Raw genomic sequence first — 20,562 nt, 5'->3', positions numbered from 1 at the left:
GCATGTCAATATTTTCTCCATGTTGTATTGTTAATTGGTTTTAACGGATCATGCCATTTATTCATTCATTCACTCAATAGCTGTTAATTTGGTATTTATAATTTACAAGATGCTATGCTAAGGATGATAAAAGACACTAATTAACCAAACAAAAGTTTTGTTTTCAGAAGGCTACAATCCAGTAGAAGAAATATGGAATAAAATGAATATATAAATAAGTAAATAATACAAGGTTGAAATCATTTAGTGCCATGGGAGGGATACAGGTAAATGATTCGGAAGTGGGTAGAAGACACTGTTTCCAGGTGGCAAACTAATCTTGAAGTTAATTGCTAGCTGAATACCTGATTAAGTTATTTTTTGGTCAAATTGTAAAACACGAATTAATAGCAAACTTAAAAAAAAAATCGCTTAACCACCTCATGTCAACTATCTTCTAATATATGCCATTGATCTCATTCCAAAAATGTCATTTTTTTCCATATTTTGCTTAGAAAAAATGGTATTGTATTTGGAAACAATTACTCTTTTATTTGTTAAAAAATTGTAGAAAGAGAGAGAGAGAATTTAAAATATTTAGAACAGAATTTAGAACACTTTAAAACAAAACCCTATTAGTAGTCACTGAGCTGGAATTTCAGTAATAGAGGCCTGAGAAAAGTCACAAATGATGTCAGGTAAGAGGAAACACTGTCGGTTGCAGATTTCATGTACCAGCTATTCAGCCACGGAACCAAAGAAGACTACCCCACCACACACATACATACACTCTGCCCAGGGGCTTGGACTGGATGAACTGTCCATCAGGAAAACATTCTAGTATGGGAAATCCTATATTGTGACTAGGTGAAAAACAGGGAAACCTATGGTTTATGGAGGTCAGAAGAAAAACCTAAGGAAAAGAGACTACAGTATATCAAACAGTACTTGTGATGTACAATAATTACCCAAAAACTCACTATGTGTTTTGCATATTCTAGCTTTATATTTAACGTTACACCTTTTGAAATCACACAATGATTTATTAGTGTGTAATAAGCACTGAATACAGATGATATTTGGGGCCCAAAGAGAAAGAAATCATACTGAGATGAATGGATGAAGGTTTGGTGTAGAGATTGAGATACTGTTTTTCAAAAAGTTTGGAAATGGTCTCTGTCCTTCTGATGTGAGAGTGATGAGGATCCCAGATGCTATTCAAGGATAAGAAGTTGAAGCGAGACTGCAGGAGCTGTGGTGGCCAAGGAGAACTGCACATCATGCGCCTCCTGTCCAGTGGGCTTTCTCTGGTCCCTAGTGAGCCTCAGCCTACAGCACAGCTCATTCCATGGGTGATCCACTGGGTTTCCCCTCCCTCCGCTTACTGCTTATTATAAACCCAGGCAGGGGAGACTTGGGCCTCAGCTTTCAAGGAGCCTTTAATTTATAAAGTTAATCTTTTTTTCACTAAGAAATATGAAACAATTAAAAATGATAAATAAAGAGTAGAAATCCGGGGTAATTTAGAGATATAGCTTGTAACCTTAGTTTGGCCCTACAATGGTCATTTAGTAATGCTCAATATTAAACACAATCATTTTGAATAATAAGGAAAAGACTTGTCTTTGATTCTGGGAGAAAAGAACATTTCACTGAGGTAGGCCATAATATGAACATGAACATTAATGGTGTGAAAAGGCAAAAAGACAGGACACCGAAAGATGAACTCCCCAGGTCGGTAGGTGCCCAACCTACCACTGGAGAGGAGTAGAGAAATAACTCCAGAAAGAATGAAGGGATGGAGCCAAAGCAAGAACAACACCCAGTTGTGGATGTGACTGGTGACAGAAGCAAGGTCCGATGCTGTAAAGAGCACTATTGCATAGGAACCTGGAATGTTAGGTCCATGAATCAAGGCAAATTGGAAGTGGTCAAACAGGAGATGGCAAGAGTGAACATCGACATTTTAGGAATCAGTGAATCAAAATGAACTGGAATGGGTGAATTTAACTCAGATGACCATCATATCTACTCCTGTGGGCAAGAATGCCTTAGAAGAAATGAAGTAGTCATCATAGTCAACAAAAGAGTCTGAAATGCAGTACTTGGATGCAATCTCAAAAATGACAGAATGATCTCTGTTTGCTTCCAAGGCAAACCATTCAATATCACATGCTGAGGAAGCTGAGGTTCAACAGTTCTGTTAAGACCATAAGACCTTCTAGAACTAACGCAGCAAAAAAGATGTCCTTTTCATTATAGGGGACTGGAATGCAAAAATAGGAAGTCAAGAAACACCTGGAGTAACAGGCAAATTTGGCCTTGGAGTACAGAATGAAGCAGGGCAAAGGCTAATAGAGTTTTGCCAAGAGAACACACTGGTCATAGCAAACACCCTCTTCCAACAACACATGAGAAGACTCTACACATGGACATCACCAGATGGCCAACACAGAAATCAGATTGATTATATTCTTTGCACCCAAAGATGGAGAAGCTCCATACAGTCAGCAAAAACAAGACGGGGAGCTGACTGTGGCTCAGATCATGAACTCCTTATTGCCAAATTCAGACTGAAAATGAAGAAAGTAGGGAAAACCACTAGATCATTCAGGTATGACCTAAATCAAAGCCCTTACAATTATACAGTGGAAGTGGGAAATAGATTTAAGGGACTAGATCTGATAGACAAGAGTGCCTGATGAACTATTGATGGAGGTTCATGTCATTGTACAGGAAACAGAGATCAAGACAATCTCCAAGAAACAGAAATGCAAAAAAGCAAACTGCCTCTCTGAGGAGGCTTTACAAATACCTGAGAAAAGAAGAGAAGTGAAAAACAAAGGAGAAAAGGAAAGATATACCCATTTGAATGCAGAGTTCCAAAGAATAGCAAGGAGAGATAAGAAAGCCTTCCTCAGTGATCAGTGAAAAGAAACAGAGGAAAACAATAGAATGGGAAAGACTAGACATCTCTTCAAAAAAATTAGAGATACCAAGGGAATATTTCATGGAAAGATGGGCAAAATAAAGGACAGAAGTGGGATGGACCTAACAGAAGCAGAAGAGATTAAGAAGAGGTGGCAAGAATACACAGAAGAACTGTACAAAAAAGATCTTCATGACCCAGATAATCACTATAGTGTGATCAATCACCTAGAGCCAGACTTCCTGGAATGTGAAGTCAAGTGAGTCTTAGGAAGTATCACTAGGAACAAAGCTAGTAGAGGTGATGGAATTCCAGTTGAGCCATTTCAAATCCTGAAAGATGATGCTGTTAAAGTGCTGCACTCAATATTCCAGCAAGTTTGGAAAACTCAGCAGTGGCCACAGGACTGGAAAAGGTCAGTTTTCATTCCAATCCCAAAGAAAGGCAATGCCAAAGAATGTTCAAACCACCGCACAATTACACTCACCTCACATGCTAGTAAAGTAATCCTCAAAATTCTCTAAGCCAGGCTTCAACAGTACATGAATCATGAACTTCCAGATGTTCAAGCTGGTTTTAGAAAAGGCAGAGGAATCAGAGATCAAATTGCCAACACCTGCTGGATCATCAAAAAAGCAAGAGAGTTCCAGAAAAACATCTATTTCTGCTTTATTGACTATGCCAAAGTCTTTGACTATGTGGATCACGGTCAACTGTGGAAAATTCCTCAAGAGATGGGAATACCAGACCACCTGACCTGCTGCTTGAGAAACCTGTATGCAGGTCAGGAAGCAACAGTTATAACCGGACATGGAACAACAGACTGTTTCCAAATAGGAAAAGGAGTACGTCAAGGCTGTATATTGTCACCCTGCTTATTTAACTTATATGCAGAGCACATCATGAGAAACGCTGGGCTGGAAGAAGCACAAGCTGGAATCAAGACTGCCAGGAGAAATATCAATAACTTCAGATATGCAGATGACACCACCCTTATGGCAGAAAGTGAAGAAGAACTAAAAGAGCCTCTTGATGAAAGTGAAAGAGGAGAGTGGAAATGTTGTCTTAAAGCTCAACATTCAGAAAACTAAGATCATGGCATCTGGTCCCATCACTTCATGGCAAATAGATGGGGAAACAATGGAAAGAGTGACAGACTTAATTTTTTTGGCTCCAAAATCACTGCAGATGGTGACTGCAGCCATGAAATTAACAGACGGTTACTCCTTGGAAGGAAAGTTATGATCAACATAGACAGCTATTAAAAAGCATAGACGTTACTTTGCCAACAAAGGTTGTCTAGTCAAGGCTATGGTTTTTCCTGTGGTCATGTATGGATGTGAGAGTTGGACTATAAAGAAAGCTGAGCGCAGAAGAATTGATGCTTTTGAACTGTGGTGTTAGAGCAGACTTTTGAAAGTCCCTTGGACTGAAAGGAGATCCAACCAGTCCATCCTATAGGAGTTCAGTTCTGAGTGTTCATTGGAAGGACTGATGTTGAAGCTGAAACTCCAATACTTTGGCCACCTGATGCGAACAGCTGACTCATTGGAAAGACCCTGATGTTGGGAAAGATTGAGGGCAGAAGGAGAAGCGGATGACAGAGGATGAGATGGTTGGAAGGCATCACTGACACGATGGACATGAGTTTGGGTGAACTCCAGGTGTTGGTGATGGACAGGGAGGCCTGTCTTGCTGCAGTCCATGGGGTCGCAAGGAGTCAGACATGACTGAACGACTGAACTGAACTGAATTGAGGCCATAATATAACTTTAAAAGTCAAAGTGACTAGATCATACATAAAAAAAAAATAATGAAAGCTGATGCATTTTTTAAAATATTTCTAAAATCTTGTGAAGGACAATAAAGCAAGATATTTCTATGGCAAAACAAACCAACTTCTTAGATGGAAAACATTATTTAAAAAATGTTGGTTCTAACAAATTTACACACTGCAAAGAAATCCAACTGGAATCACCTTCTTTCAATAAAAGAATCTTTTTTATTTATTTTATTTGTTTATTTTATTTATTTATTTCCAGTTTCATGTGGAAGTATGAAGGACAGAAAACAGCAAAACACTTCTCAAGAGGTCGGGGAGTGAAGAAGGACTTGGCTCATCACCAATATCTGAATGTTTACATATGCATTTAAATCCACATATGATTATCTGAGGATTAATAAAAGTATGAAGTATGAAAAATATGAAAGAATGTATGCTAGGTCGGTAGCATGATTACATGGGCAGAAGTGATACTGAGAGTGAGAGAGAGGATTGATGGGAAAAGGGAGCCAGACAAATCGTTCTAAAAAGCTGCATTAAAGTGAGCAGGTAGGATATGACCACGTTTACTCACTTATGACAAATATTGTGTGTGTGTGTCTGTTTAAACCTATCTATCTCGATGTAACACTTTTAAGTGCTAGAGAAAAACAGATAATTCCGAGACAGAAAGAAGGATGAGAGAATGACTGAGCAACTGCTGGACATAGAGGACAGAAGGGTGGGGCTGGGGCAGACCCTGATCTGGGCTGTCTTCCTTAACCACTTGATCTCTTCCTCTTGGGCACCCTGTGGTGCCAGCATCCCATCTTAGACTGCACCTTCTTCCTCTCACTACCTCTGAACTTAATCTGTACTCTCCCCATGACTCATCCTTGCCCTCCCTGGGTTTGCTGACGCTCTGCGCCCTCCAAGCCACACATCCCTCCCAAGGCTTTGCCACTGTCTCTCACTGAGTGTCACGGAAATCTCCAAGTCTTTTCCTACATTCTGCCAACCTACTTTCAACCACTGATAGAGGATCATTCTGAGGGAGAGAGTGCAGGGCTGCAAACCATTTCCCAGGGCGTGGGACCCCTCACATCTTCACAGTTTCCTACCAGCCTGGCATCATGAGACAGTCGAGGAGGAAGAGAAAAAAGGAGTGAGCACTACCTGCCTGGCTCTAGACACGCCTCAGAGGAAGAGTGGAGATGAGAGAGCGCAGAGCCACTGTCTAGACTGAGCGGGTTCTGGAAAGTCCTCTAGAGACCCCCACTTGACACTGAAGGCGAAGGCCTATGTACTGTAAACTTCACACTGGTGAGCTGGCTCGTGTCCTAGAGGCTTCTCAGAGGCTTCTTAGAGTCAACACTAAGAGCCTTCTGGTACTAATAACAAAGCCCTGGATGGAATAGGGTGTTAGAAAAAGTAATTGACTAGCGTAAGCTGGTATTTCAACGTTCCACTCTGTTTAGTGTATTTAGTCCTTAAAGACAGAGACTGTCTTTCTAGATTAGGTGCTGTATTAGTTTCCTAAGGTCATCACAACAAAGTGAAAAATGCAAGTGTCGGGTGTGTCTAACTCTTTGCCACCCCATGGACCTCATGGAGCCCACCAGGCTCCTCTGTGCAGAGATTCTCCAGGCAAGAACACTGGAGCAGCCATTCCCTTCTCCAGGAGATCTTCCTGACCCAGGGATCAAACCCAGGCCTCCTGTTTTGCAGGTAGATTCTTTACCATCTGAGCCACCAGGGAAGCCCTAACAAGGTACTCTCCCAATTGGCTGACTTAAAAAAACATTTATTTTCTCAGTCTGGAGGCTGGAAGTTTGAAATCAAGTCCATAGGCAGAGTCTGCTGTCTCTGAAGGCTCTAGGGGACAGTCCTTTCTTGCCCTTTCCTGCTTTCTGCTGGTTGCTGGCAATCTGGTGTTCCCTGGTTTGTAGGCACATACTTCCAATCCCGTCCTCACATCGTGCTTTCCCTGTGTGGCTTCACATTGTCTTCTCTCTGTAGGCGTCTTTATGCCCAGATTTATCCATTTTTATAAGAACAAAAGTCCTATTGCATTAAGGCCCACTCAAATGATCCCATTTTGATTTCATTACTTCTGTAAAGCCTTTATGTGGGTTTCCCCAGTAGCTCAGTGGTAAAGAATCCATCTGCAATGCAGGAGATAAAAAGACACAGGTTCAATCACTGTGTTGGGAAGATTCCCTGGAGGAGGAAATGGCAACTCACTCCCGTAATCTTGCCTGGAGAATCCAATGGACAGAGGAGCCTGGCGGCCTACAGTCCACGGGTTCGCAAAGAATTGGACACAACTTAGCAACTGAACAACAATAGAAAAGCCCCTGTGTACAAATAAGATCACATTCTAAGGTCCTGGGGTTAGAACTTCAACATTCTCTTTAGAGGATACAATTCTACCCTAAGACATGCAAAGTTCATCTTACTAATGAAGACCAAAATAACAGGAATATGAAAACATTATATATTATTGAGAGAAGTGTGATTTTTAAGATGCCAAATAGGATGCTCCTGAAACTTAGCTCTGTATCCTAATAAGATAATGGTGGCTGCTGCTGTTGCTAAGTTGCTTCAGTCGTGTCTGACTCTGTGCGACCCCATAGACGGCAGCCCACCAGGCTCCCCCATCCCTGGGATTTTCCAGGCAAGAGTACTGGAGTGGGGTGACATTGCCTTCTCCAATCAAGTGGTGTGATCACTCACTTAGAGCCACGCATCATGAATGTGAAGTCAAGTGGGCCTTAGGAAGTATCACTATGATCAAAGCTAGTGGAGGGGATGGAATTCCAGTTGAGTTACTTCAAATCCTAAAAGATGATGCTGTGAAAGTGCTGCACTCAATATGCCAGCAAATTTGGAAAACTCAGCAGTAGCCACAGGCCTGGAAAAGGTCAGTTTTCATTCCTATCTCAAAGAAAGGCAATGCCAAAGAATGCTCAAATGACCGCACAATTGCACTCATCTCACATGCTAATAAAGTAATGCTCAAAATTTTCCAAGCCAGGCTTCAGCAATACGTGAACCATGAACTTCCAGGTGTTCAAGCTGGCTTTAGAAAAGGGAGAGGAACCAGAGATCAAATTGCCAACATCTGCTGGATCATCAAAAAAGCAAGAGAGTTCCAGAAAAACATCTATTTCTGCTTTATTGACTATGCCAAAGCCTTTGACTGTGTGGATCACAATAAACTGTGGAAAATTCTGAAAGAGATGGGAATACCAGACCACCTAACCTGCCTATTGAGAAACCTATAAGCAGGTCAGGAAGCAACAGTTAGAACTGGACATGGAACAACAGACTGGTTCCAAATAGGAAAAGGAGTACGTCAAGGCTGTATATTGTCACCCTGTTTATTTAACTTATATGCAGAGTTCATCATGAGAAACACTGGGCTGGAAGAAGCACAAGCTGGAATCAAGATTTCCGACAGAAATATCAATAACCTCAGATATGTAGAAAATGAAGAAGAACTAAAAAACCTCTTGATGAAAGTGAAAGAGGGGAGTAAACAAGTTGGCTTAAAGCTCAACATTCAGAAAATGAAGATCATGGCATCCGGTCCCATCACTTCATGGGAAATAGATGGGGAAACAGTGGAAACAGTGGCTGACTTTATTTCTGGGGGCTCCAAAATCACAGCAGATGGTGACTGCAGCCATGAAATTAAAAGACGCTTACTCCTTGGAAGGAAAGTTATGATCAACCTAGAGAGCATATTAAAAAGCAGTGACATTACTTTGTCAACAAAGGTCCATCTAGTTACAAGGCTATTGTTTTTCCAGAGTCATGTGTGGATGTTAGAGTAGGAATATAAAGAAAGCTGAGCGCAGAAGAATTGATGCTTTTGAACTGTGGTGTTGGAGAAGACTCTTAAGAGTCCCTTGCCACCAGTCCATCCTAAAAGATATCAGCCCTGGGTCTTCATTGGAAGGACTGATGTTGAAGCTGAAACTCCAATACTTTGGCCACCTGATGTGAAGAGCTGACTCATTTGAAAAGATGCTGATGTTGGGAAAGATTGAAGGCAGGAGGAGAAGGCGACAACAGAGAATGAGATGGTTTTATGGCATCACCGACTCAATGGACCTGAATTTGGGGGGACTCTGGGAGTTGGCAATGGACAGGGAGGCCTGGCATGCTGTGGTTCATGTGGTTGCAAAGAGTTGGACACGACTGAGCGAGTGAACTCTACTGAACTGAATACGTGCCCATAGCTCATGCTCCATTAGTGATCACCCTAGTGCTCTGAATGTATGTACATCAAGTGTTAATGTATTCATTAACACTTAAAAACAGGAGAATTTATCTTAAAGAAATAATAATGATAAAAAGACACCAGGATTTAGCTACAAGGATATCCACTGTAGCTTATTTAAAATAGTAAATAAAATTGGAAGCAACATATATGTCCACTTACAATAAGTTGGTTACATCATTTGAAGCATGCATGCATGCATGCTAAGTTGCTTCTGTAGTGTCCAACCCTTTGTGACGATGGACTGTAGCCATGGAATTCTCCAGGCAAGAATACTGGAATGTGTTGTCATTTCCTTCTCCAGGGGATATTGGCAACCTAGGGATCAAACCCACATTTCTTATGCCTCCTGTATCGGCAGGTGGGTTCTTTACCACTAGCACTCCCTGGAAAGCTATATACCAGTATAATACAGTCATTAAAAATGATGCTTTGAAAAACATTTAATGGTATTCCTGCTCAAAGTACATTATTTAAAAAATCAGATTCTTTAAGCCAGCTTGTTCACTCTCCTCTTTCACCCTCATCAAGAGGCTCTTTAGTTCCTCTTAACTTTCTGTCATTAGAGTGGTGTCATCTGCATATCTGAAGTGGCCATTAAAGTGGAAGTGGCCACGAGGGCTAGCACCACCCCAGCCGACATTCTCCAGTCCACATGCTCACCTTGCTCTACAACCACGGAACTTCTGCCTTTCCCTAGCTATCACATCTGCATCAGGGGCTGGAGCAGCAGGAAGGCTGGCGTTATTGCACCTGAGTTCTCTCTCAGTTCAAGACCAGCTCATACTCATCTCTTCTAGGCAGTCTTCTCTGATACAACTTCAACCCTTCAGGCCTACCCATGCAATATCTGGGACACATTTAAGCTAAAACAAGATTATTCTATGTTTATCTTAAGTTCAAATTTAATCAGGCATCCCATATTCTTCAGAGTTTTATTGAATCATAATTGACAAATAAAAATTATGTATTAAAAAAAAACTTTTAAGGGCTCAAGAGAGCAAGGAAAGGGGACTGGATTGTACTTGATTGCAATTCAGGGGTAGAACTGGGGTGAGGGTGCCGACATGTGAGATTTGTGTTTTCAACACTGGAACCAAACGAGGGAGCTTGACCAAATGCAGGGGAGCAGGGGTGCTCGACAGCTATCAGCACCCACACTTCAGAAATGGAGTCAAGCTTTTATTACACATATATAATGATTGGTTTTAAATGAAACATATGTGTTCATACCCATACATAGACGATGGGAAGAATATATGACTATAGCTATATGTAGTGGGATTATTCATTGGAAGGACAGATATTGAAGTTGAAACTCCAATACTCTGGCCACCTGATGCGAAGAGCTGACTCATTGGAAAAGACCCTGATGTTGGGAAAAATGGAGGGCAGGAGGAGAAGGGGACAACAGAGGATGAGATGGTTGGATGGTATCACTGACTCAATGGACATGGGTTTGGGTGGACTCTGGGAGTTGGTGATGGACAGGGAGGCCTGGTGTGCTGCGGTTCACGGGGTCGCAAAGAGTCGGACATGACTGAGTGACTGAACTGAAGTGGGATTATTATTACATTTTACTTTCCTCTTTTGATCAACCATATTTTCCAAAATGAACCTGTATTACTTGAACTAAGCTCATGAACCTCTACTACTGAGCCTGCACCCCTAGAGCCTGTACTCCACAGTAACAGAAGCCCCTGCAATGAGAAACCCATGCACTGCAGTGAAGAGTAGCCCCCGCCGTCCCAGCTTGCTGCAACTAGAGAAAGCCTGCCAGCAACAAACACCCAGCACAGACAAAAATAAAATAAATAGTTTTTTTTTTTTTTAAGAAAAAGGAGGTATAAAATCCTAACCATGACCTTCAGAGTCCTCTGCCTTCTGGCTCCTGCCCATATCCCCAAGCCTCTGCTCTCACCATCCTTCTAGCTCCCTCCCTCTATCGCACCACTTATGACTTCTAAGCTTCTGCATCCCTGCCGTCTGTGTATTTAGCCCCTGGGATGTGCAGTGTCGTGTCTTCTACTTGGAACCTTTGTTTTTTCCTCAGAACAAACTCTCTTCACCCTGAAGATCTTAACTTATATGTCACCTCCCCTGGAGGAACTTCCTCGTCCCCCACTGAACAGGTTAGATTGTTTTTATCCACATCATTTTATGACTATAACCAAGTCAGTACCAAGGTCCAGGGCCTTGCTCTTTGGGGAAAAGGACATCGCTGTTACTGTTTTTACCCCAGGTCAGATGAAGGCTTTTCATCAAAACAAGCAAAATGGCCAATGTTATCATTTCACCCAGTGACACAATATGCCTCAAGTAATTCCAGTCATAAAATGATATGGATAAAAACAATCCTAAATATTTACTTCTATCACCTTTTCTTTTTCAATTAGCATTTCCTGTGGAACTGTTTGTCAAGCATTCTGTCAACACTACCTTCATTTTATTCTAGTTCCTCTGGGCAGAAGGTGAACAGAAGTCATTTTACTGCAGGGATCCTATCTCGCAATCATCTGGCAGCCCAGTCTGCCATGAAAAGGTAGCTATCAGTCCAAGCACTGATCTTTGTGTGTTATCTGTCTTCTCCCTTAGATGCTCTTATACTCTTAGTGTTTGGTTTTAGACAATTCTGCTATGATACATTTGGTATGGATTTCTTTTCCTTTAATCTGCTTGAGAGTGAATCTCCTTCTTGATTCTGTGGATATGTCTGTGCCATCAACCCTGAAAAATGCTCAGTCATCATCTTTGAATACTGCTCCCCCCGCCCCTTCTTTACATTTTCTTCTTCTAGGAACTCTCAATTCTAGAAGAGGTAGAGTTGGGGCTTATAATTCTATCCACATGTTTCTTTTTGTTCATTTTCTGTCTCTTTTCCTTGACCTGCACTCCAGATTTTTTTTGGATCTATTTTCCAATTCATTAATCTATTAATTGAATCTAATCTGCTGTTTAATCTATCTGTTGAATTTTTATCAATATATATGCTTAAGTAATAGACGTTCACTTGCCTTCTATTAAAATCCATCTAGACCTTCTTTGAACACTTCTTGTTCTTTGCTCAAGTTTTATTCCAAGTTTCCCATAGCACTCTTTCCTTAGTACCACCTGTGCTTGTATGGGTGTGTGTTCAGTCATGTCTGACTCTGCGACTCCATGGACTGTAGCCCGCTAGGCTCCTCTGTCTATGGAATTTTCCAGGTAAGAATACTGGAGTTGATTGCTGTTTCCTACTCCAGGGGATCTTCCTGACCCAGGGATCGGATCCTCATCTCTTGTGTCTCCTGCATTGGCAGGAGGATTCTTTACCACGGAGCCATCTGGGAAGGCCATCAGTACTTGACTTCTGGTAAGGGCAAAAGATGTAAAATCCTACTTGTGAAATGCAAATATGTTTTGTGAGTCTTTGGATATTTGTAATATTGGTACTAGCTGACAGGAACCCACAGAAAACCAGCTGACTCATTTGTCTGAGTGTAAGCAGAACTGATAACTGCTGCTGCTGCTGCTAAGTCGCTTCAGTTGTGTGTGCCTGCCAATGCAGGAGCTGCGGGACATGCAGGTTCAATTCCTGGGTTGGGAAGAGCCCCTGGAGGAAGAACTGGCAACCCACTCCAGTATTCTTGCCTGGAGAATCCCATGGACAGAGGGGCCTGGCCAGCTACAGTCCATGGTATTGCAGAGTCAGACATGACTGAAATGACTGAGCACACATATGTTCTATACTATATGTATGTGTCTGTTTTATATTACATCTATATCATCATGTATAACACCAGGTCCCATAGTGGTGATTTAGGGTGGAGCAGTCCAGCTTTAACCTTTGATGGTGGAGCTGCTTTTGGCTTTGGTGCCACTCTGGATTTTCTAAATAATCCTCTAGAGAGTTGAAGCTCCAATACTTTGGACACTCAATGTGAAAAGCTGAGTCTTTGGAAAAGATGCTGATGATGGGAAAGACTGAAGGCAAAAGAAGAGGGCAGCAGAGGATGAGATGGTTAGATAGCATCACTGACGTAGTGGACATGAGTTTGAGCAAACTGTGGGAGATAGTGAAAGACAGGGAAGCCTGGCATTCTGCAGTCCATGGGGGTAGCAAAGAGTGCAATGTAACAGTGACTGAACAATTTTTTAAAAGGGGATATAGCTCCCCCTGGTGGAAAATAATAAGATTAAAAAGAAACCCTCTTAACTAGTGTATTCTAAAATGCACCAACAATAAAACTAATGGGTACGTAATAACCACATCCAGACTATTAATTATTTAAAGCTCTTCATCTGATAACAATAAATAACAACATGTTGTAGGGATTTATCCTTCTCAAGCAGAGATATATTTTCAGTACTTAAAAAAGAAATATTCAATAATGCCACCTCCATACCTAACGGCAAAATTTCCGTTAGCCTAATAAATCACAGTATTATGCTAATGGGAGCACAGCCCTAGATCTGGCTCAAATATGGTTAGCATCTTCTATGGAGCCCAAATTCACAGGGCTTCACCCTTACTCCAGAAAGTCATCTTAGTAAGATTCTCCCTGAGCCACAGAAGACCCAGGGTGAGAGAGAGCAAACAACCACAATTCTAATCCTCTGACTCGAAATCAATCCAAGTGTACTGGGAGTTAACAGTGGCCACATTTTTAAACATTCTTTCCTCTAACAGCAACTTCCCTCTATCCTCATAACCACATTGATGTGGCTAATAAAGCCCAAAAGCTCACTGAGTTATTTACTTTTAGTGATTATATCAGTCAGTTTTATTTATTTTATATATATATATATATATATATATATATATATATATATATATATATAAATCCTGGGCTCTCTGGTGGTCCAGTGGTTAGGAACCTACGGGCCAATGCAGATGCATGGGTTCCATCCCTTGTCTGGGAAAATGCCGCATGCCACAGGGCAACTAAACCCATGAGCTGCAACTACTGATGTGTGAATGCCCTAGAGCCGATGCTCCACAAAGAAGCCACCGCAATGAGAAGCCCAAGCACCACAGCAAAGAACAGCTCCTATTCACCAAACTAGGGAAAGCCCTCACACAGCAACAAGATCCAGTGAAAACTCAACACCCATTTATGATAAAAACTCTCCAAAAAGCAGGCATAGAAGGAACATACCTCAAAATAAGAAAAGCCATATACAACAAACCCACAGCAAACATTATCCACAATGGAAAAAAATGGAAAGCATTTCCTCTAAAATCAGGAACAAGACAAGGGTGCCCACTCTCACTACTACTATTCAACATGGTTTTAGAAGTCCTAGCCTCAGCAATCAGAGAAGGAAAAGAAATAAAATGAATCCAGATTGGAAAAGAAGAAGTAAAACCCTCACTGTTTGCAGATGACATGATCCTCTACATAGAAAACCCTAAAGATACCACTAGAACATTACTAGAGCTAATCAGTGAATATGGTTAAGATGCAGGATATAAAATTAATACACAGAAATCCCTTGCATTCCTATACACCAACAATGAAAAAACAGAAAGAGAAATTAAGGAAATAATCCCATTTACGATCTCAACAAAAAGAATAAAATGCTTAGGAAAAAAGTTACCTAAAGAAACAAAAGACATATATAGAGAAAAATGTAAAACACTGAGGAAAGAAATGAAAGATGACACAAATAGACTGAGAAATATACCATGTTCGTGGACTGGGAGAATCAATATAGTGAAAATGAGTATACTACCCAAAGCAATCTATAGATTCAATACAATCCCTATCAAGTTACAACGGTATTTTTCACAGAACTAAAACAAATAATTTCACAATTTTTGTATGCTTTTTGTATGGGAACAGAAAAAATCCTTGAATAGCCAAAGCAATCTTGAGAGAGAAGAATGGAACTGGAGGAATCAACCTTTCTGACTTCAGGCTACACTACAGAACTACAGTCATCAAGACAGCATGGAACTGGCACAAAAACAGAAACATAGATCAATGGAACGAAGTAGAAAGCCCAGAGATAAATCCACACACCTATAGACAACTTATCTTTGACAAAAGAGGCAAAAATATACAATGCAGAAAAGACAGCCTCTTCAAAAAGTGGTGCTGGGAAAACTGATCAACCACGTGTAAAAGAATGAAACTAGAACACTTTCTAACAGTATATACATAAACAAACTCAAAAGTCATTAAAGAATTAAATGTAAGACCAGAAACTATAAAACTCTTAGAGGAAAACATAGACAGAATACTCTCTGACATAAATCACAGCAAGAAACTCTATGACCCACCTCCCAGAGTAATGGAAATAAAAACAAAAATAAATAAATGGGACCTAGTTAAACTTAAAAGCTTTGGCACGACAAAGGAAACTATAAGTAAGGTGAAAAGGTAGCCTTCAGAATGGGAGAAAATAATCTCTAATAGAACAACTGACAAAGAATCTCCAAAATACTGAGCAGCACAAGCAGCTCAATACCAGAAAAATGAACAACCCAATCAAAAACTGGGCCAAAGAACTAAACAGATTTTTTTTCAAAGAAGATATACAGATGGCTAATAAATACATGAAAAGATGCTCAACATGACTTATTATTAGAGAAATGCAAATCAAAACCACAATGAGGTGCCGAATGGCCACCATCAAAAAGTCTACAAACAATAAATGCTGGACAGGGTGTGGAGAAAAGGGAATCCTCTTACACTACTGGTGGGAATGCAAACTGGTACAGCCACAGACCAGTGTGGAGATTCCTTAAAAAACTGGAAATAGAACTGCCATCAGATCAGATCACATCAGTCGCTCAGTCGTGTCCGACTCTTTGCGACCCCATGAATTGCAGCACGCTAGGCCTCCTTGTCCATCACCAACTCCCAGAGTTCACTGAGACTCACGTCCATCGAGTCAGTGATGCCATCCAGCCATCTCATCCTCTGTCGTCCCCTTCTCCTCCTGCCCCCAATCCCTCCCAGCATCAGAGTCTTTTCCAATGAGTCAACTCTTGGCATGAGGTGGCCAAAGTACTGGAGTTTCAGCTTTAGCATCATTCCTTCCAAAGAAATCCCAGGGCTGATCTCCTTCAGAATGCACTGGTTGGATCTCGTTGCAGTCCAAGGGAATCTCAAGAGTCTTCTCCAAAACCACAGTTTAAAAGCATCATCTCTTCAGTGCTCAGCCTTCTTCACAGTCCAACTCTCACATCCATACATGACCACAGGAAAACCCATAGTCTTGACTAGACGAACCTTTGTTGGCAAAGTAATGTCTCTGCTTTTGAATATGCTATCTAGGTTGGTCATAACTTTCCTTCCAAGGAGTAAGCGTCTTTTAATTTCATGGCTGCAGTCACCATCTGCAGTGATTTTGGAGCCCAAAAAGATAAAGTCTAACACTGTTTCCACTGTTTCCCCATCTATTTCCCATGAAGTGATGGGACCGGATGCCATGATCTTCGTTTTTTGAATGTTGAGCTTTAAGCCAACTTTTTCACTCTCCACTTTCACTTTCATCAAGAGGCTTTTTAGTTCCTCTTCACTTTCTGCCATAAGGGTGGTGTCATCTGCATATCTGAGGTGACTGATATTTCTCCCAGCAATCTTGATTCCAGCTTGTGTTTCTTCCAGTCCAGCGTTTCTCATGATGTACTCTGCATATAAGTTAAATAAACAGGGTGACAATATACAGCCTTGATGTACTCCTTTTCCTATTTGGAACCAGTCTATTGTTCCCAATATTACCATACGTAAAATAGATGACCAGTGCAAATTTGATGCATGAAGCAGGCACTCAAGCCAGTGCTCTGGAACAACCCAGGGGGATGGGATGGGCAGGGAGGTGGGAGTGGTGTTCAGGATTGGGGGACAATCACACCTGTGGGTGATTCATGTCAATGTAGGTCAATAACCTCCACAATACTGTAAAGAAATTATCCTCCAATTAAAATGAATTAGTTAATTAAAAAAAGACCAAGTGCAGTCAATAAGTAAATTAAAATATTAGTAATAAAAATGCTGTGTTACGTTTTTTCCACAACAGTGAAAGATGTTTATCAGTTTTCACAATCAATAGCCAGGAAAAAAAAAAAAGATAATTACAGTTGCAAACCATAATGGAAACATGATTAATGATTAACCTAACAATATAAAATAATTACATACAATTTACAGGGTCAAGCACAGTGATGCGGTAAGTGGAAGTGCAAGTCTTTTAGTTGCTGCATTTAATCCATTTACATTTATATGTATGATCCTATTACTGTTTTCTCAATTTTCAGGGGTTTATTTTCTGTAGATAGGTATTTCCCTTCTTTTATTTCCTTCCTAGAGAAGTTCCTTTAGCATTTGTTGTCCAGCTGGTTTGATGACCCTGAATTCTCTTAACTTTTGCTTTCCTGGAAAGCCTTTGATTTCTCCATCAAATCTGAAGCAGAGTCTTGCTGGGTAGAGTATTCTTGCTTGTAAGTTCTTCCCTTTCATCACTTTAAACATATTACAGAAGCCATTCCCTTCTGGCTTGTAGAGTTTCTGTTGAGAAATCAGCTGATTGCCTGATGGGAGTTCCCTTGTATGTTATTAGTTATTTTTCCCTTGTTCCTTTTAATATTTTACCTGCCTTTAATTTTTGTCAGTTTGATTACTATGTGTCTCAGTGTGTTCCTCATTGGGTTTATCCTGCCTGGGACTCTCTGTGCTTCCTAGACTTGGTTGACTATTTCTTTTCCCATGTCAGGTAAGTTTTCAGCTATTGTCTCTTCAAATATTTTCTCAGGTGCCTTATCACTCTCTTCTCCTTCTGGCACTCCTATTATGTGAATGTTGGTATATTTAATGTTGTCCCGGAGGTCTCTTAGGTTGTCTTCATTTCTTTTCATTCTTTTTTCTATATTCTGTTCTGCAGCAGTGATTTCCACCATTCTGTTTTTCAGGTCATTTATCCATTCTTCTGCCTCAGTTATTTTGCTATTGATTCCTTCTAGTGTGTTATTCAGGCTTCCCTTGTGGCTCAGCTGGTAAAGAATCTGCCTGCAATGTGGGAGACCTAAGTTCAATCCCTGGGTTGGGGTGATCCCCCGGAGAAGGGAACAGCTACCCACTCCAGTATTCTGGCCTGGAGAATTCCATGGACTGTATAGTCCATGGGGTCTCAAAGAATCAGACACAACTGAGCGACTTTCACTTCACTAGTGTATTACTCATCTCTGTTGGTTTGTTCCTTAGGTCTTCTAGGTCTTTGGTAAACATTTCTTGCATCTTCTCAATCTTTGCCTCCATTCTTTTTCCAAGATGCTGAGTCAACTTCACTATCATTATTCTGAATTCTTTTTCTGGAATTTTGCCTATCTCCACTTCATTTAGTTGTTTTTCTGGAGTTTTATTTTGTCCCTTTATCTGGGACATAACTTTCTGCCTTTTCATGCTGATTAACTTTCTGTAATGTGGTTTTTGTTTTAGTCACTGTATGGCTGTGGTTCTTGCTTCTTGTGCTTGCTCTCTGATGGAGGAGGCTAAGAGGCTTGTGTAAGCTTCCAGATAGAAGGGACTGGTGGTGGGAAAAGCTGGATCTTTCTCTGGTGGGCAGGGCCTTGCTCAGTAAAACTTCAATCCAAATATCTGATGATGGGTGGGGATTTTTAGCCTGAGGTGACCCAGCCTTCATAGGTCTGTGGGTTCTATGTTTGGGTTAATGGCAACCTCCAAGAAGATTTACACCAAGGTGACCTTCACAGACTTCTGTTGCCAGTGCCCCCATCCCTGTGGTGAAACCCTGCTGATCCACATCACAGGAGACCCTCCAACACTAGCAGATAGCTTTGATTCATTCTTCTGTGCAGTCATTGCTCCTTTCCCCTGAGTCTTGGTGTGAGTAAGGTTTTGTTTGTGCCCTCCAAGACTGGAAATCTTGTAATCAAATCCCACTGGTCTTCAAGATCAGATTCCCTGGGGATTTCCAGTCCCTTTGTCGGATACCCAGACTGGGAAGCATGACATGTGGTTCAGAACTTTCACACCTCAGAACCTTCAGAAGTGGGAGAACTTCTTTGGTATTATTGTTCTCTAGTTTGAGGGTCACCTACTCAGTGAGAATGGGATTTGATTTTATTGTGATTGTGCCCCTCCCCCATTCTCACAGTGGCTTTTTCTTTATCTTTGGACATGGGGTATACTTTTCTGGTAGGTACCAGCATCCTCCAGGGTCTTCCCTGGTGGCTCAGTTGGTAAAGAGTCTGCTTGCAATGCGGGAGATCTGGTTTCAATCCGTGGGTCAGGAAGATCCCCTGGAGAAGGAAATAGCAACCCACTCCAGTATTCTTGCCTGGAAAATTCTAGGGATGGAGGAGCCTGGTGGGCTACAGTCCATGGGGTTACAAAGAGTCAGACATGACTAATGAACATTTTCAGCATCCTCCTATCCATGGTTGTTCAATAGTTGTGATTTTGGTGATCTCGCAGGAGGAGATGAGCGCAAGTCCTTCTATTTCACCATCTTCGAACTGGAAAAAATTCTGTGTTCTTAAAAAACATCTCTCATTCTTAAAACTTGACATGGCAATGAATATAGGAACTTAAGATGATTTAATGACAAACACTTTTCAGATTACCTTTTTGGTGAATGTCCTTTATATATGGAGCCATGGCAGTCTGAACAAATCAGGAACATAGTCCAAGTCCTAAAATATAAAAATAAATGTGTTATGCACTATGATATGTATGTAATCAACTCAAAGGCAATAGACCAATCAATCTTTTAATTACTTGCAAAGCTACATTAAACACTAAGTAATTATAATATTCATGTTGCCTGAAAAGAACTAGTCTGATGTGAATTTGAAAATATGATCAATCAATGGAAAGGTCTAAAATTATGTTCAAAATAAATGGAACTTTCATCAGCACCATGGTGATGAAATAAGGATAATAACTTTTAAAAGTATCACTTCTCTTTTGTGATCTATTAGCAATTTTAATTCCAAAGTTCTATTAAAACCTAAAATTCCCAATACTATACAAGCACTGAGCATTCATTTTGAAAACCCAACATTAATTCTCAATAGAAGCCAGTGAGTTCACATGTAGTCGATAGATTACAGAAAAGAATACAGGAGACCAAAATGGTAGATTGGATTAAGAGTCACTGGGAGTGATGTAGTTCAAAAGTATCTCATTTTCAACCAAACTACAGTTTAAAGCACAAACTAGATAATTAATTTTGTTACTATGGGTTTATTTTTTAAGAATTAATTCTATCAAGTAAAAGCAGGTACTTACATAGACTAAATACCACAAAGTTGATGGCATAATTATACTAAGACTTTTACATATTTTCTAACAAGCTAAATCATGTGACTGTTTCTCTTGTCTAAATGGAATTTCTGCTGGTTAGTCCATGCCTCAGGCCAACATCTAGGCCCTACATTTTAAAAGAAGAAAATTTAATCCACTGGAACTAACAGAAATATTCAAAGTTAGGACTAAGACATTTATCATGTACCATATATGACAGCATAAAAAACTTCCTTGTCAAGAAAGCTTTTCATAAACATACTTTTATTGAGTATATAAGTTTTCATTCTCTGGAGATCTCCTCATCTGTTCAACCTTTCCTTCCTGTTGGGCATTTAGGCCTTTAGTT

General features: G+C 40.6%; 1 protein-coding gene across 3 annotated transcripts in view; it reads right to left on the bottom strand.

Annotated features, from left to right (window-relative positions):
* The window catches only part of LRAT (lecithin retinol acyltransferase), a 151,100-nt gene that overhangs the window by 118,681 nt on the left and 11,857 nt on the right, over positions 1-20,562 (bottom strand). For all 3 annotated transcript variants that reach the window (XM_044930583.2, XM_045163177.1, XM_045163176.1), the window contains exon 2: positions 19,532-19,600. The gene's annotated coding sequence lies outside the window, so the exon portion shown is untranslated. The remainder of the gene's footprint in view (positions 1-19,531; positions 19,601-20,562) is intronic.

The sequence above is a fragment of the Bubalus bubalis genome, chromosome 17 (genome assembly GCF_019923935.1).
Source record: "Bubalus bubalis isolate 160015118507 breed Murrah chromosome 17, NDDB_SH_1, whole genome shotgun sequence".
NCBI classification, from domain to species: domain Eukaryota; kingdom Metazoa; phylum Chordata; class Mammalia; order Artiodactyla; family Bovidae; genus Bubalus; species Bubalus bubalis.
The sequence above is the reverse complement of the archived record's forward strand: the minus strand, read 5'-3'. Positions and strand labels throughout refer to the sequence as shown.